Genomic DNA, 15,597 nt, shown 5'->3' with positions numbered 1-15,597 from the left:
TAATCTACTAGTGTAGTCACATTGTCAAAAACCTCATTCGGGGCCATTCCCATAACACATACTCTGTCTCATATGACATAAATGATCTGCGGTGCGGTACCCTGGAAAAACTTTTCCCACAATTCTATCAGCTTGGCGGACATGTGCTTAAGGGCATGCTGCTGTATGAAGGGCTCATAATCCTTCATAACAGTCCACATATCCTCAACACTGTAGATCGGGTGCCGGGCCTATTGGGCTGCCTGATTCGCCACCATCTGTTTCTCCTCAGTACCGACAGCATAGCACACTAACACTGTTTCCATGCGATCTCGCGCAGCTGCCCATTTGGCTCCGGGAATCCCACGTGCAGGTATTTCAGTATTCAATGGTGTTTGGGGTGTTACACTCGCAGGGGAAGGGATGGATGCAGAGACAGGTACTATCATATAGGGAGATAGAGTTGTTGGGGTGTAAGTGGCCGTAGTGAACAAGAGAGAGCCAAGTGACAGAACAGGGGAAGTAACAGCGTCCGCTCCTCGGGCCGCGGATGTGACTGAATTAGGTTTTCCAGTGGGGAGCCGGGAAGGACAAAATCATCCTTGCCGTGAAGAATACCCCTGCCGCAGTGCCCTGGGATCATTTTCCTTGTTTATTTAAAATTGGTAGGGTCTGGAAATTCCAAGACTAAACTACAACTGGGTAAAACCATGAGTTTACCAACGATTGCACATACATTCCCAAGGTTAGGGTACGCCTTAGGGTGCGTATACCGCCGGGGAAGTTTTATAAATTTTGTTCCGGTCCTGATGAAAGCTTGGCTAAAGTAGCATTTCCAAAGCAGAAACATGTCGACCTTTTAAATTCACATAAGGACATATTTGACTCAAATTGAAGGTCAATAATGTCCGATTCACTAGTTTTTAATAATGACGGTCTGACCCTTCATTAAAATTTCTATGGAGTACAGTCCGCCATTTTTTAACACCACTTTCTAACACTTTCACTTCACATTTTGTTGAAACCTGCTCCGCTGTAGCATAGGCGTGCTAGCATACCAGGGTGACATTCGGTCTCCTGGTAAAAAAACCCTATGATGAAGCATGTCATCAACTATGTTGATGAGTGAGGGTTTTATTTACAAACATTGACTGCTTCCTATCCAGTTAGACATTCTCTTATGTCCTTCCTGTGTGAAAATAAAGCATTTTATGAAGCAGCGTGCTGCTGTTGTCCAGTAAGACTATCTTGGATATTGCAACATTCTCTTTTTCTTTCTTTTTGTTATATTTTGTTTTTCGCTCCTTTGTTGTTCTTTATTAAATAAAAGGGACGCAAGTGGGGCTGAGGCAGTAGTACTAGAAACGGCCGCAGCAGAGGGAGCAACCCCAAGGGTCGAGGGCTGGGATATGGGAACCGTAGGGTATATCTGATGTGGAGCATAGGGTAGTGGGGGGCGAGAATCCAAGAGTTCCTTAACTAGCTCATCCTCCTCCCTAGTAACATAACACTTGTCAGTCTGAAGTCAGAATTTCCTATCTGCACACTCTATGCCTTTCTCCGTCTTTTCTCTTTCATAAGCTACCGCCTTTTGCGTAATAGTTTGTGTCTGCTTTCTTCGAACCTCTTTCTCTGCTTGCATGCGTCGATGCTTTGCTTGTTTCTGCCACACTCTCAAAGAGTCAAACATGGTCTGTCTACTCCTTTTAGCAAATAATTTGTCCTCCAGGAAATCTATTTGTTTCTCATCGAACGAACCAGTAAGTGGTCATTGCAGCTCAGCATTGTCCCTCGTATATTTATTCCACAATGTGCTAAACATAATAGGGCCAATACCATTCTTGACATATATGTCAAAATTTGGGGTACCCTCAGGAGGTGCAGGCTGGCGATCTTCCAACTGAGCATCGGTAGAACTACATCGACATCTGAAACATCTTAACTTTCTTGAAAAAGGCATCTTAATAAAAGGCACACACACTAATGGACAACAATACCAGCAACTGTAAATAAGAAAAATAGAGTCACTCAAAACGTCTGTCCAGAGAGTATAGTTGCTACTCACTTAACCAAGCATTCCACGAGCACTATCATCGGCAACAGTCCACAGACCGCACAGCGCCCAAACACGCAAACAAATCACACGTCAGCCCAGAGGCTGCATCACGTTCAAGACAACAGTCTAAAGACTGTACCAAATACAGGAGGACAGGTTTTAGCCCCAGACTTTTTTTTCAAAACCCAAGCTGAATTACCGATTGGTCCGCCAGACTGCTCGCAAACACCCTATGTCCTTTTCAAGGGTCCGCACACCCACCAAGTACAAACCAAGACGGTATTAAACCATACCAAGACACAGCCTGTTGACTTGTGTTCCTTTGTGAAGGGCTTAAGGTGGCTCAGGTTCATGGGGGCAGATTAACAAGCTCCTTGCGCCACTTTTGCGTCACTTTTCCCTTGTTAAAAATGACGCAAAAGTGGCGCAAGGGGCTTGTAAATCTGCCCCATGGTATTTTAGTATTTTGGATTCACTTTTAGATTTTGGTCACATTGGTTTACGTGTTGGTTGATTGACACTGTGGATTTTGGTAGCTCCCACTGTTCTCATTTCTGGTGGTGGTGGATGTCACTTTGCACTGGGGTGGCGCAGAGATGTTCGTAATCAAACTAGATAGGCCTGATACCTTGTGGGTTCCTTTTGTGTACTTATATAGGTTCTCTATTCACCCTTGTCCTGAGGAGGCCAAGATGCCTAGAGGCCGAAACGCGTCCGCGTCAACATGCCATTTCCGACTAGAGGAGTCTGTTGATATTTTGTACCTGATTGAATTGTTTGGTTGAGCGCAATCTTTGAATTTTGGTTCAGAACCTATTAGAACCGATTGTGTTGGTACACGACTTCCTCTTAGTGTACCCCCTGACTGAAGAGGGGGGCACTCCTTTTGATTTAGTCTTATTCTTTGGGTTAAAAAAGAATTACTTTTGTTGTAAAGTATTTTTGGCACTTTGAATTAGAAAAATGTGTACATATGTTTTTTTTGAAAAAGAGATGTGTGTATATATGTGCATTTTGTATGACTAATATATATGTAAAAAAACCTATTACTTCGAATTTAAGATTACTACAAATAAAATTGGTAATCATGATGATGACTAGGCATGTGATCAATGTATATAAAATAGTTCTAAATTCATGTTGAGAATTGTGTTCCCCTAGTAAGGGAATTTGTAGTCCCTTACTCTCAAAGGAGTTTGGTAATGATCCCTCCCGACCATTTCTGCTCTTTGAAGCTTTGTGTAGTTCAAGCAAGGCAGTTCAGAAACTGCAGACAAGACAGTCCGAGGACTGCATCAGGACACAGCCCAAAGGCTTAGGTAGTGTGGCTCACTGGTTAGAGGCGGCAGACCCGAGAGCAGAGGACGGCCCGGGACCAGGGTTCGATTCCCGGCGCGGCAGGTTTCTGGACCAGGGTCAGCGGACTCGATAATTCTCTCGCCTCGGTGCCCACTCTGATCAGCGATCACACTCGGCAACTCTGGGCATTAGCTTGCCTCATCTTCACTAACGGCCCCACCAGACCGCCGGGGATGCCTGGTCTCACCCTGGAGATACCCATTAAGGGACCATCTCTCAGGGAAGCCAGGAAGGGTTTCGCAGCGGTCGAAGCGCGGAGATACTCCCCCGGGAGTGATTCTAGCGCTATATAAACACGCAAATTAAATTAAATTAAATTGTGCCAACCAAGAATGACGCCATTTTCCCAAGAATCAAGTCGCTCACCCGGATGCACTAAGGTTGAGTCAAGTTATTCTCCACTGCCGATTCTTCCGACCAAACCGTCAGCTCCAAGGTTTTGCCTTCTCAGGACCCCAGCCGGTGACCACTAGCTGAGGATCCACCCGATCGGAAGAGCGGGGCAGCTGCGAGAACCAAGCTCGGTCTTGTGTATATGGGGCCCCAATCCCCCGACTAACCAGACACCACCCCGGCCCCTACAACCCGATTACGGGTGAGAAGATCACTTTGTGGCATCCCTGTTCGGGTGCCAACTGAAGGACGGGGCTCTCTAGGGCCACGCGGGGTAGTTACATCCTCCTGCTATGCCTTGCCAAGAATGAAGAGGTGGTCAGACAGTAGAGAATACAAACTTACTTTATTCAGTATATACTCTGCAGATGAGTCCAGTCAGGCCTTCACCCTAAGATGTCTGCCAAGGGGGACTGACGCCCCGGGGTATGCTAATACATAATAAACCCTTCTGGAGACTTCGACCACGCCTCGAATGGAAAGCTACTGGCTTGAGCTGAGCATGAACAAAGGAGGTGCAGAGAGATGAGCTAACACCTGCCAGATGGATGCTCTATCAGTACTCCAAGGCCACTATGCTGAGTCTCAGCGTCTCCTAACATGGGAGCAGAGCTACACATCGATATTGGAATGCAGAGACAGAATATCGGTTCATTAGCTAGTCGGGTTACAGCCTTGAACAGGAGAGAAACTAATAACGAAGTACAGTGTTTTGCTGAGACAAGCGAGAAGAGAAACAAGGCCTAGTATGAACACAGCCCAAACAGTCTTCTAGTGATTGCGAAATACAAAATGGAGTCACACAAGCCAACTAAGCTTACATGTTGTGAGGATAACTCAGTGGGTTGCATAATGTGAATACAAATAGCATCTATTTAGCCACATATTGCTAACCTAACACATCATCTGTAAGTGCACAACGGGAAGGGGAGATTCAAACCTAACACTACTCCTCTGACAATGATAGTAAATGTCATATTTGGGATGCAGTGTGTATTTTACACCATGCATGCATACAACACAATCTAATTTAATGGCGAAATTAGTTTTTGGATAATTTAGGCAGAAAAGTAACTTCATAAAATGTGTTCATTTAACCTCCAGAGCTTGAATACACATCCTTGGCTGAGAGAGTTAAAAACCCTACCTCATAGAGCACTGGCTTTCTTCTGAGCCTGGAAAGGTCCAATATTTGTTTACTGACCACTTAAAAGGGATTAACTGTCAGAGGGGGGCAAGAACAGTTGGCAGAACAAAGGGCATTTTTATTTTTGACTTTTATTTGACAATGAGGACTTCTCCTGTTCATTGCCAGGAACCTTGAAGAAAGTCAGGCTCCAGGTACAGTAGAAAGGAAAACTAGTTTTGAGCATCTCAGCTGAAAGGAGAGCTCATATGAAAAGGAGAGTGGCTAGGAAGCTCAAGACAGGCCTGTCTGATGACAGCTGGGTTTCACCCCTGCCTACTCAAAGCATTCCTGGACCTGGAAAGATTTCATCTAAAGAAGGCCCTGCTGGAAGGAGACTCTTCGCAACTGACTCCTGCTGGAAGAAGGGAAGTCACACAATAACTCAAGGACTCCTGACACCTGCTAGCACTCAGGGACTGGAAATGCTCTCCAAGTATCGAAAGGGGGTCGAGACGTTTTCCTGTTTCCCTGCTTCAAGGACACAACAAAACAGAAGCAATCCTGATCCCAAGAAGGCTCAGCTGACTACTAAGGACTGGTTGCTGCAAGAGACCTGGCTGGAGAGAGACATGGTGCTTAGAAGCCTGCCCTAATGAGCTAGGGTCTGCAGCACTGGCAAGGATGGCAATTTCCAGAACTCTGAAAAAATTAGGACTTTGTAATTTTATTGATCCTCTGGTGGACCAGGACAATGGGCTGAAGTTACCCCAGAGAGTACGCACTGAAAGGAGGCAAGAAATCCAGACGTCTCCCTTGGCGCTTTTTGCCATTGTGAAACTTGTTTCAGCGGGACCTCGCATCAATGTTATCAAGTCTATTCAACAACAATAAACTCATAGCAGCTATGAAATCCAATATTTTTCCTGCTTGCACTTTTTGGTGCCAAAACCCATATGTTTAATGGGAAGACGATGACAGAAATATATCCAGCTTCGAGGGATCTCAGCCGGCCACAGCCTTGTACCTCACCCCGCTAGAAGATTTTGACACCCAAAAAAACAGATTATGTCAGAAGGTAAAATCTTTACCCAGTATGACCCGCTTGGTGTATCCCAACTCACTTCATTGCAGTAGGCCGAAATCATGCCAAGATCTCGGTCAGCCACAAAGAGTGTGTAGTGGGCTGGTCCCACATGTCCATGTGTCATAAGTAGACGCTGTAGACGTGACCAGGTAAAAGTAGAGGAGGTTTATTAAGATATCATGAACTAGTTACAACAAGCCCCACCAGGAGCAGCCTCCTAGCTGCTCAGCCCATCCTCAACTGTCAACACTCATACACCAGGCACCCAAGCATTCCACTCATGTCTCTCACACCAACATTCTAACCGGAACACTCACACTGGCTGAGCAGCTAGATGCAGAGGAGTAAAGAACATATGTACAACCTGAGGATACTACAGAGTGACTCTTGATTGGTGCTTCACTTTTTCTGGGAAGATTTTGCCCTAAAATAATAAATGTTCATGCCTCTGGTTCCCCTTATCCTATTTGGAAAACCTTGGTGACTGTTTGCTTATCAAAGCTTTCCCAATTGTTCTAAATTGGTTTTGCAATTTTATTGTGTTGTGTTCTTTAGTTTAAAATTGTTGGTACAACTTGAGCACATATCTCTGGGGTTTGTCTGCTGCTTGTGCCACAACTACTAGGGGTTGAGCAGAGATTCTCCTAGAACTGTATATTGACCTAACCAGGGTAGGTTTATTGAGTCTGTATCGGTATTGTCCTTCCAAATTAATAACCCTGTTTCTGACTTTGTCCATCACTGGTACACAGCTAACTGCTCACAGAGCAGAGGCGAGGTGCCATCATGGTTTTGTCATAGTGCTATAGGTATAAAATATCACTGGTAGAACCTTGTGCACACACATACATAACACAATACACATATGTCCCCTTTTCTTGTTTTGCCTATGTTAGCATGAGCACGTTGCAGACTGCCCCCTGCTTTCCACATGTTACTATACAAACATATTTTGCTTTGTGCTACACTGTACTTTCACACATAACTTGCTGTTGTTTTCACGTTCTGTTCTTTCCTGGGAATTATTCTGCACACCATAGACAAGGTAGAGCAACAATGTCCCTTGTTATTTTGTTCTGGTCAGGCCTCAACACCTAGACAAAACACAAATGCAGCTGTTGTTTGGTAACACATACTTCTGCTGTATAGGTATACATGAATAAATAACATCAGACTTGGAGAGGGGTCTTTCCAGGGAAGATATCATGACAGAACCTGAGGTGTAGAACTTTCATCTGTGCATGCAAAGGTACAAGGTCTGCAGCAAACACCCAGAGATCTTCTGATATATAATCACTTTGCTTCTGTAGAAGGGGAGTGGGGTTAGGCTCTGCTGTTGTGTATAATGACAGCTCCTTTATAGATTTATGGGCTGCTTACTATGCTGAAGGTATTTGTGTTAGGCATTTCCTTACTCGGTGTGGCACGCATACTGCATACTAGAGCATGATAGATAAAATAAACATTTGAAGCTTTTCCCGTGTCTCTGTCAGATCTTATTGTGGACTAGTATGAGTGTGAGAGTGAAAGGGTGCGTCCTGCAACCATGATTCCTGAGATGTTCGGGAGGGTTGTGTTCTAGGGTGTCTAATCACTTGTTCCTCTGTGAATGAGGAGGAGGGCAAGTGAGACACTTTAGCTACTTGGTACTGGGCTCATGGGTACGCAGGTGGTAGAATGACCTAGACACTGCCTACTAAGGTCCTATGATTCCAAGCATAGTCCTGTGACTCCACAGAATCCCTGCAACACACATGCACACTCCCCCTATCATCCTGTGAAAGAACCAGGGATAGAGGACTGTATGCATTAATGCCAACTCATTGCATAGAACACAAGTGCATATCAGATCAACTCAACCACATCCTTGACCATGCATAGGGATTGTCAGCACAGGTTCCCCAAATAAGACTAAACCATTGTCTACAAAAGCACACAACTCACTGTATACATCTGCATCATATTTCTCCTTTGTAGTAAATCTACTTACCATTGTCTTTGTTCAAAGCAGACATGAGCAATATTATTGCCGGCTTACTGCATCACTTCTAATGTAGTGCCCGAACATGATTTTAAAATCCAAGATAAATAGCTTGCAGTGATTTTACAAGTCTAAAAGTTCATGAACATATTAACATAAAGCTGCAGTTTACATGCAAGATATCATGTGATACACATTTTTGATGGAGGTGGACCACAATTTATGCTCAATTATAGCTCATGCACAAGAAATGAACCATAAAATATTTTCCAATTTTAGTAATTTCCCAAAGTGCAAATTTAATTCTCTAAGTGATTGTTAGACCTGGCGTCCTTGGCGTGGTTTCCCCTGACTTTTTGCTTCTTCTGACCACCTGTTTTTCTGACAATTTTTGCTGGCTTTAGCACTCTGTCCACATTACCACTGCTAACCAGTGCTAAAGTGCATATGCTCTATACTCAAAATATGGTCACATTGGCTTAACCGCAATTGGCATGTTTGATTTACTCATAAGTCGCTAGTAAAGTGCACTATATGTGCACAGGGCCTGTAAATGTAATGCTACTAGTGGATCTGTAGCACTGATTGTGCCAGCCCCTTAGTAGCCCTTCAAACATGGCTCAGGCCTGCATTATAGAGCCGGTGTATGAGGTAAAAGGTGCTATTTCGGACTGGTAAGTTAACCTATTTCCCAAGCCCAAACCTTCCTTTTCATTATATGCAAGTATTCATACAGGCCTGGCATTTCCACCTTATCAAGCAGTTCGAAATTTTGGGGGTGGAGGGTAGTGATCACCATCCACTGCAGGTTGAACTTCAGGTAAATAGCCACCCGCAAAGACAAAAAGTGTTATCAGTAGATGTAGAATACCCCAAGCGGTTAACAACACGAATCACCGAGGAATATATACAGAAACTAAGTGCATATCAGCTAACTGTGAATTTGGGTAACCTTGTACCAGAAGGAAGTATAGCCTGGTACGAGGGCATAATAAGGCAATTGGTGGAATGCCTCCGGATTAAGTTAAAGTGCAATATCCAAAAACCAGTAAATAATGCGACATTATACCCTAATAATAACAAACACTGGTTTGATGCCGAATGCCGGAAATTAAAGGCCGGTATTAGGAAACAAGAAAGACGACTCAGAGGTAACTATAGTGAGGAAGTGGTATCAGATCTCAAAAATATGAAGCTAAAATATAAGTCAGTTATTAGAGATAAAAAAAGGTGTTTTAAGGACAAATGTTGGGATAATTTACTCGTGACAATTGAAGACAAAAATGTGAAAGGCTTTTGGAGGCTAATACAGGACTGTATGGGGAAAGCACAAGGGACCATGCAGTGCGTAGTACCAGAGGACAAGTGGCTGGCCTATCTAGAGGAAATTTATGGGAAATGGCCAATGAGGGAGGGAATAATGGTAAATGCCTGGCCAGGAATAAGTGAAGAATTAAAAACCCATTTTCTCCCAGATCAAATTAGAACCATAATATCTAGACTAAACCTAACACGGGCAGCCGGCCCTGACAACCTGCCAGCTGTCATAATAAAAATAAACATAGAATGGTGGGCAGAGTTCCTTTCAAATATGTTTTTATGGATCCTAAATTCAGGTGAACTCCCTGCAAATTGGAGAGGGGCTATTGTTAGGCCAATCCATAAAAAAGGCGATGTAAACACCCCTAAAAATTACCGCTTAATAAACCTCTTGGATATAGGCGAAAAGGTTTTTTCTAAGGTAATCCTAGGGATTCTAAAGGAGTGGGTGGAAGACAAACAGATAATACCCCCAGAGCAGGGGGGGTTCAAAGAAGGCCACTCAACGATTGACCATTGTTTTGCCCTGTGGTCCATCGCACGGAAGTCAATTGATCAGAGGAGTAACCTATTCTGCTGTTTCGTTGACTTCCGTGCAGCCTTTGATCTTGTGGACAGGGACCAGCTGTGGTCAACACTAACAGGGTATGAACTACAGGATGACCTGCTGGCCCTTGTCCAAGCATTACATACAGAAAACTGCGCACAGATAATATTGGACACGGATGGAGGACTGACCAGGAGAATCCCTATTGGAAACGGCTTAAGACAGGGGTGCGTCCTAGCCCCCCTGCTGTTTTCCCTGTTTTTAGCTGACCTACCCCAAGTATTAAGAGATGTCAGAGGGGCGAACCCGAAGTTGGGAGGAAGGCATATATCGTGCCTCCTTTATGCCGATGACCTAGTAATAATGGATCAAACGGAGATAGGTCTCCAGAGAAAACTCAATAGGTTTAAAGATTACTGTACGAGTAAAAAACTAGTGGTAAATATGGATAAAACCAAAATAGTATGTTTTGGGAGAAGGAAAGTGAAGTTCTCGTGGTATCTTGGCACAACCTTGCTTGAGAGGGTGACCAACTATAGATAGTTGGGAATGTGGTTCTCAGGTAACCTGAAATGGCATACACACCTGCAAGCATTAAAAATAAGGGCATTGGCATCGGTCAAAGGCCTAAAAAGCTTTAATAACACCTATGGTGAAAGGTCAGATAGACCGGTCTTAAAAGCTTATCAAGCAATGGTCCCCCCACAATTTCTGTATGGAGCCGAGGTTATTTATCTCAGTGGCAAGACCTCCTGGGATAGTGAAGAGGGAAATATATTAAAAAGCTTATTCGCTCTGCCAAAATCCTCTATGGTGCAGGCAGCACGACTGGAGCTGGGAATAACCTCCTGGGCTATTACAGTTTGTATGAGCCTTGTACGCTTCTGGCAGCGGTTGGGAGTAGGGGAAATTGCTAAAATCTCCCAATGGGCAAAGGAGGAAATTATCAATAGTGAGCTCCCCTGGGCAAAAGAGGTAAGAGCCTCAATAAGCAAGGCTTATGGGGTGCTAGATTTGAGGGTATGTTTGCCACAAGACCCCATAATATTTAGGAAAAAAGAATTAAAGACTCAGGGGGTCAATATGTCCCGTAGTTATGACCGGGAATACCTTGCTCAAAAGACCTCGGTAGCACACATGAAAGTGGCTTGGGAGAGCAGTCAACACTTCCCTTACGTGGACCGGTTACCCAGCCATAGTCTGAGGCGAGAAGTCCTGAAAATGCGAATTGGCATAAACCCATGCTATGCAAATAACGGGGTTCGAAATTTAATGATAGGAAGTAATGGGAAATGCACTTGCACTTTAGGAACCACTTGTGATATGTCACATATTTTATTAGATTGTACGAGATTTTTAGACTTTCGAAAGGAGTTTTTATGTCCGATTTTTAAAAAATATAAGATTACGCACAGAATGCAAGCTGCCACTCTTTTGGTGGAAATGGAGACTTTAGATATAGCCTGCGCGTTGGGGAAATATATGAATACAGTTAGGTGGTTCCTCAAAGGCGCAGAAGAACATGTATAGTGTAGCCCTTATCCCTGAATAAAGGTAGAGATACTAAGGGACAATAGTAGTAAAAACTGCATTCTGAAGAAGGTATATATAGGAAATTTTAGCGATTTTAACAAATAATGTTATAATACTCCGTTTTAAAAGGAACAAGAGAAGTTAATTTTAAGTATCTTGAGGTGTAATTGTGGTTTTAATATTATCTTGTTATGCTGCTGCTCTTTTTCTTGTTGAATATTACCATGTTTGCTGTTGTCCTTTCTCTTATCACGGAATGTGGAATGTACTTTTAAGGTTTTAACAAATCAAATAAAGTTTTGTTTGACTGACTGATTATATGCAAGTCACCCGTAAGGTGGGCCTCAGACAGCCCCATCGGCTGGGAGCAGTGTGTTTACAAAGTGGGACATGTACTTTTAAATTTTACATGTCCTGTTAGTAAAATACTCTTAAATTTGTTTTTCACTACTACATGGCCTATCTCTCCCGGTAGGTTGGCATTGGAATTGCCTTAAACACCTTTTTGAGTATCTTTTCCAGTTCTCTAAGCGATGCAGTGTCAAAAGGCCTTGCATACTCTGTTGGTATGTATTAATCTATATCTGTTAGGTAAAATTCAGCAATCAAACCCACATATATTTTTGCCACTTCAAATATGTACTCAGGTATAGGCTTTCACAAAGTACTAACCTTTCTAGGTAGCAGTGTCACACTCTACATCTAAAAGTAAATGGAGATCATTTAATACAATTTACAATAATCAATGTTAGCGGTTTAAGTAGGCATTGACTATATAGAGATTGGGTGAATGAAGGGAGTTGGAAAGCAAATTATCAATGAAGGTTGAACTAGAGCAGATATCTGGAACTCTCCTACAATGTTCCAGTCTCTCTTTTAAACAGTAAACAGTTTGATGTGGCTAACTGTTTATTCTGATTATGATTTTACCTTTTTCTGCATATTTTACTTTACTCTGCACCTTTTATCCTTTATTACCTAGTCAGCATATTTTCAATTTGCATTGTTCTATCACTAGTTTTCCTTTGGGGCATATGTAACAAATAATCACGCAGCGCAACACAACACAGCAATTCACCGTGCTGTGCTGCGGAATAGAGAAAGAGCAGGAATGCACTGTACTTAACAATATACAGCACATCCCAGTTATTTCCCATCGCTGGCGCACAATGTGCTGCCTAGAACCAAGGCCTGAAACTATTTAAAAAAATAGAAAACCCAATGCTCTCTTGTAGGCTTGGGCAATGAATAATTCAAAGTAAAAAGTGTCTACAAGGGATTTCACTTGTACTGAGTATGTTCTTTTATTTCAATTAATTTTGAGTCAGTCATCTACAATCAGACTCCGAAGTGTCCAACAAGACAATCACAATAAATAAAATTTTCAAAGGACAAAAAGCAAAGCACACGGAAAATCCTATTCATATAAAATGAATGTATCTGATTTGAGCATGTCAAGTTTGAGAAGGGTACATTGGAACAAAGTAGATATCAGCAAATTGTTCCCAACGCACACGGTCCTTTTCAATTGTCACTTTAAATTTGAGATAATACAATGTAATGTGAAACATAACATACTGTATTATATTTGTATGGGTTTTATATCTCGCAAAAAAAACAATAGTCCTGAGGATGGTCTAGTGGACTGACGCCACATAGACCGAAACATCGACAGTCCCTTCAACTCCAAGAAAACCTCCTGTTTCTTTAGCAATATTTATCTATATTTAGTTAATATTTGCTTTTTACTTTTTCAGGAGCTGATGTAGGTTATGACATGTATGTCTAAATTTATGTGTACATCTGTTCCTAACGTTATTTGCTGATATCTACTTTGTTCCAATGTACCCTTCTCAAACTTGACATGCTCAAATCAGATAAATTCATTTTATACGAATAGGATTTTCCGTGTGCTTTGCTTTTTGTCCTTTGAAAATTGTATTTATCGTGGTTGTCTTGTTGGACACTTCGGAGTCTGATTGTATATGACTGACTCAAAATGTATTGAAATAATAGAACATACTCAGTACAAGTGAAATCCCTTGTAGACACTTTTTACTTTGAATTAGAACCAAGGCAGGCACCCTTGCACTATGGAGCAAGGGTGCCTGCATTGTGAGCAGGATTGTTTTTGTTTGGAAATGGGCACCTTCCTACACAAAAATATTTCCTTGAGGCATTTTCATCTTACTGTGTGTGCTGCACAATGCATCTGTGAGTTTCTGTATGGGTGAGGGAGTAGGTGCGTGAGTCGTTTTTGGGGTTTGTGAGTGACTGTTTGGGTATGTGGGTGGATGTGTGGATAGCTGTGTGGGTCTGTTAATACATGTGGGAGTGGCAGAATGGGTGTGTGAGTGGGTGTCTACGTGACTGATTTGGTGTGTCAGTAGATGTGTGAATGACTCATCCAGAATGGAACATAACCTGCCTCTTCATCCAAAAAGATCCCATAGTTTTGCACAAAATATCTACCCATCTGGAGTACTTTCTACTGGTTAATTAGTAAATGCTATCTCGTTGAGTAAATTTCCAGTGCATATTCTACACTACACCTGGGCAAAGAACCACAAGGAAATGTCTCCAGTGACCTTGCATGTGTTTTGGCAATGTGATTGTTTGTCGTGTATCTTTATCCCGAAATCTGTGATTACAGAGATAAATCTCCACCAAACAAGGTACTTCCTCTTAACTATATGAACTAAGTTCTTCTTTGTTTGTTGGAGATGTCCTCATATTCTTCAGCATCAAGAAGTCATCATCAAAATCGGCCGTAAATAGGCTGGGGAACCTTTTGTTAAGCTGTCCATCTTCTTGGCAAAAGGCGGAAAGAAATTTGCATACTACTAAAGTGGATGGGGCGGGCCAAACAGGGGAGGCTTCGAGGTGATTTGAAAATGTTCATACTCGTAGTAATGTAAAAAGAGAACAATGGACTCTGTTCTCACCAGGATAGGCCAAGAAATAACCCACTTGCCACAGTCACTAGAGATTGCACTCTGAGAAATCAATGATGCATTCACCTCCACGAAGCATTTGAAATTCTTTTATCATCCACAGGGGCACGCTAATTACTGGAAGGGGTGTAGGGTCACACAATCCTCCTCCCTGGACTAATTTTGGCCTCACTCAGGTCTCATTGTGAGATCGGCAAGATTTGCGGAGGGTCCGTGTCCCTAGATATACAAATTTGTTTTTCAAGTAAATATCTCTGAAACTACTGTACAGATTTACGCCAAATTTGGCAGAAAGCTAGATGTTGATCTAGAAAGCGTGCTTGTCATGATTTGATGTAAATCAGTTGGGTAGTTTTTGAGATATCTAACTTAAAAAATAGATATCTGGGGAAACAGGTCCTTGCAGTGGACTTGCGGATCCTTTTAAAATTTGATTGGCTGCCAACACTTTACCCAGGAAGTTTTGGCGGCCATCTTGGGTATACCTTGGAGCAGAGTCCTACAAAAAAGTAAAAAAATAAAGAAAAGGGAGCAGGGTAGGAATATCTTGACACCCCAGATATGGTGGGACTTCCAAACCATAGAAATTCACTGAATGGTTGTGTGAATGTCTGTATCTGTCTGTCAGATGGTGTTTAAGTGGCTGTATGGATGTGTGAGTGTGTACATGAGTGGCTGTATGGGGTATTGATTGATTGTCTGAGTACCTGTATGGGTCTGCGTGTCTTTGTGGGTGGGTAAGGATGTGTGTGACTGCCTGTATGTATGACTGAGGGGTGAGTCAGTGGATGAATGGGTTAGTGAATGCATGTTTGAGGGGCTATATAAGTGAGTGAGTGTATGGCTGTGTGGGAGAGTGAGTGGAAGTGCCAGGGGTATATGGGTGAGTAACTCAGGAAAGTGAAAGGCAATATAGGTGAGTGAATTGGGTATAAGAGTGAATGTATGGGTGAGTGAGTGAATGTGAGAGTGGCTATATGGGTGAGTATATGCTTGTGTCAGTGACTACATAGGTGATTGAGTACATCTTAGTATCTGTATGCGTAAGCAAGTGTGTGTGTGTGTAACTGTGTGGGTCAGGGAGTGATTGTGTGATTGACTTTACAGGTGAGTGAGTAGGCATGTGAGTAGATCTATGGGTGACTAACCCAGTGTATGAGTTGTTAAATAGGTGTATGAGTGAATATGTTAGTGGCTGTATTAATTCATGAGTGGGTGTATGAGTGGCTGTATGGGTGAGTGAATGGATGTGTGTGTAGATC

Source organism: Lissotriton helveticus, chromosome 4_1, assembly GCF_964261635.1.
Source record: "Lissotriton helveticus chromosome 4_1, aLisHel1.1, whole genome shotgun sequence".
Classification (NCBI taxonomy): Eukaryota; Metazoa; Chordata; class Amphibia; order Caudata; family Salamandridae; genus Lissotriton; species Lissotriton helveticus.
This window is presented reverse-complemented; position numbering follows the sequence as displayed.